This window comes from Castanea sativa, chromosome 12 (assembly GCF_040712315.1).
Source record: "Castanea sativa cultivar Marrone di Chiusa Pesio chromosome 12, ASM4071231v1".
In the NCBI taxonomy this organism is placed as follows: domain Eukaryota; kingdom Viridiplantae; phylum Streptophyta; class Magnoliopsida; order Fagales; family Fagaceae; genus Castanea; species Castanea sativa.
In genome coordinates this window covers 5,348,663-5,352,027 of record NC_134024.1, presented here as the reverse complement: position 1 = coordinate 5,352,027, position 3,365 = coordinate 5,348,663, and the positions used below count along the sequence as shown (strand labels likewise).

Genomic DNA, 3,365 nt, shown 5'->3' with positions numbered 1-3,365 from the left:
TACAATACCAAGCTTTATACACTAAACTAGAAAAACTGGGTTCTAATTTGTTACTGTTGTTCATATTTTTCCAACCTAAAAATATGGACCTAACACATTTGAAAGGTTAAACTTCTTCCCATGGACAAAGACTATCTTCATATGGACGTTGATTGTAGCAGTTACCTAATACACTAGAAGCTTTGAATCCATCTAATTATCGGTTCTATAATAGTAATTATCAACCATTCTATTTAATTTTGGAAAACAAAAGCCACACAGAAACTTTCCACCAAACTATTAAGTTATTAACAACTCCTTGAAATATCAACACATCCAATCAGTTGCATACAAGACATGGTGTGTTCAATTAGTTCAGAGCTTGATCAATTGTGAACAGAGATGAGCAATGAAGTACATTGTAAGAACAAAGTACAGGTTTAGTACACATACTAATTCAATCTATTGGTTGTGCCGTAGTAGCATAGAATTGTAATATTTTCTCATTGAACTGGTCTTATTCGTTGAAACTTTAAGCCACGGGGTAGTAGTTAAAGAATAATTTGGCAATCAAAAAGAACATTCGTAAAATAATCGAAGACTGAACAAGTCTATATATCATTCCCGTATGGAAAACCAGAGACCTATTCAATGTGTCTTATCTATAAATAGATATGCCTTCCATGCAACATTTCTCATCCCTCACCCGAAGCAAAATATATAGAACAGAAGATAGAGTAAGCCTGAAATATGAGGAAAGCTTACATTGTAACTGTTGCCCTCTTCGCATTGGCATTCTCTCTTGCCTTTGCCTCTGACCCTGATCCCCTGCAGGACTTCTGTGTTGCACTTAAGGACTACTCGGACTACTCCAAATCAGCGGGTACAAACTTTTCTTTTTCTTTTTTCAAGTTTCTGCATTAATTTTCTAACGTGAACAATCTACACTAACCAGAATATTAATGGAAGAAATATTATTAGCTACCTGGCCTTGATATTTTCTGCATTGAAGTCTTAGGCATTCTTTTTAAAGTGTCCATAACAAAAATTCATTTATGCAGTATTCGTTAATGGAAAGTTCTGAAAGGATCCAAAGCTTGTCAAAGCTGAATATTTCTTCTTCGAGGGATTGAACATTGTTGGGAACACAGATAATAAAGTTGGGTCAAACATCACTACTGTGAATGTAGACACATTACCAGGCCTCAATACTCTCGGCATATCCCTGGCTCGAATCGACTTTGCACCATATGGAGAAAATCCTCCCCATACTCACCCCCGCGGCACTGAAATCGTAGTAGTCTTGGAGTGTACTCTCTTCGTTGGTTTTGTAACATCCAACCCAGATAATCGTCTCTTCACTAAAACTCTAAATAAGGGGGATGTGTTTGCCTTTCCAGTCGGTCTCATTCACTTCCAATTAAATGTGGGAAAAACTAATGCAATTGCCATTTCTGGTTTAAGCAGCCAAAATGCAGGTGTATTCACAATAGCAGATGCTGTCTTCGGATCCAATCCTCCCATTAATCCTAATGTTCTCACCAAGGCCTTCCAACTCGACGAAAACGTGGTTGAAGAGCTTCAGAAAGAATTTGGAGTTGAAAAGTAGAAAATTGTTTGCAAGTGCCTTGAAGCACTAGTCATTTTGCTATGTTTATCTCCTTGCAATCATAACTAGAATAAAATAAAACGATTGCTTATGTAACTCATTTTAAATTTAGAGGGTTTGGGATATAATAAAAGAATGTTGGGTTAAGTAACTGTTCCTCATTTGTCTATATTTCTATTAATTTATGTAGTAAAACCATTAATTACTAAATTCAAAAAAAGGAAAAAAAAATTGCATAATGTATTAAGCTATAGTTTATTTAAGTTAGACTGAAGCTCAACTACAGTTAAATGAAAAAAGGCTACTAAAAAAACAGGCATAGTTACATAAATTGAATACATCTATTTTTAGCTCATATGTTGTATCCCAAGCCAGCTTTACAATGGCGGCTCCAGAAATTTTGCTTAGGGTGGTCATTAAAAAATTTAAATTAAACAAAATTTAAATAAAATAAAACTTGAATATATTGACATAAAAAAACTGTTGCATATACACAAAGTTTTAAAATTTCCTTCTACAAGTTTTTCATATTTGAAATTGTTGTATGATAGCGTCATTATTAATGCTATCAGCCACATTTTTTCAATATAATCAACCAAGTAATCATTAAACTACTAATTTCCCTTTCAATTACCAACATCTTGCCTGAATAACTAACAATATAAACAAAATGCATCATCCTTTTTTATGATATGTTCCAACCAATATTTTGTATTCTTGAAACTAATCAGGATTAAATCAATGCAATGCTCCACTAATTTCTAATTTAGGGTAATCATGGCTAAGAGTTTGACAAGAACATCTTTGTAAATATGCTCTTTTTATTTTCTCTCGATCATTAGGATGAAATGATGAGACTTTTTCTCATAGCCTAGGATCTAAAAAAAGATTATTCAAGTGAATACGAATTTGCTTAGAAGATAAATTTTACAATAAAAAGTGATTTCCTTGTAAGAAATTTGTCCATAGTGCTAACAAAAAAATAAAGAGTAAGCTACAAGTTCATTCATCATATTCAACTTAGGCATTAAACTGTTACATTAATCATGTTCAATAAAGTATTGAGGTATTATTTTAGTGCATATGTGTATGTACAAGATGTATCACATAAATCCAATAAATTCTGCTAAAGACTAAAGCAAGCACTAACTGACTAGTTATTGGAAAATATGCATTTATTTATTAAAAAAATAGCAATTTTAAAATATGTCTTTTGAAAACACAATTTAAAATGTCACAATTAAACATTTGATTTGAGCTTTTAGGCTAATTTGTTTGTTTAGACAATTTTTGAGAATTTTAAAATTTGTTTGTTTTGACAATTTTTGAGGACATGTTGTGAAAATAACATGTCTTGCAAATTTTTTTTGGTTCAATCTTCAATGGACCAAAAGTTTTGGAGAATTAAAATTTTATTTATAATGGGCAAATTTTTATTTAGGATGCTCAAGTTTTTTTTTAGGGTGGTCAAGTTTTTTTTCCACAACCCATATTAATTTAGAATTTCATTTTTTTAAAGTATAATTTTTTTTTCCCAAGTTGAGGGTGGTCCTGTGACCACCCTCAATTATACATGGCGCCACCCCTGTAGCTTTGGCCATCCCTAGCTGACTCACGTAATTTGTGAGCAACACTATTATAATTAAATTGTAGATGAACATGAATCAAGGGGGTCAATTTCGTACCGAAAGCTGTTTCAGTTTGGCCAAGGGAATGAAATATTTTTGTACTGATTGATGCTGGTGTACCGTTTCGAGTTTACTGCTGTTTATATATT

The 3,365-nt window shown here is 32.5% G+C and overlaps 1 pseudogene; it reads left to right on the top strand.

Annotated features, from left to right (window-relative positions):
* The first annotated feature begins 691 nt into the window (after positions 1 to 691).
* On the top strand, positions 692 to 1,732 carry LOC142621372 (germin-like protein subfamily 1 member 14; annotated as a pseudogene).
* Positions 1,733 to 3,365: the final 1,633 nt, after the last annotated feature.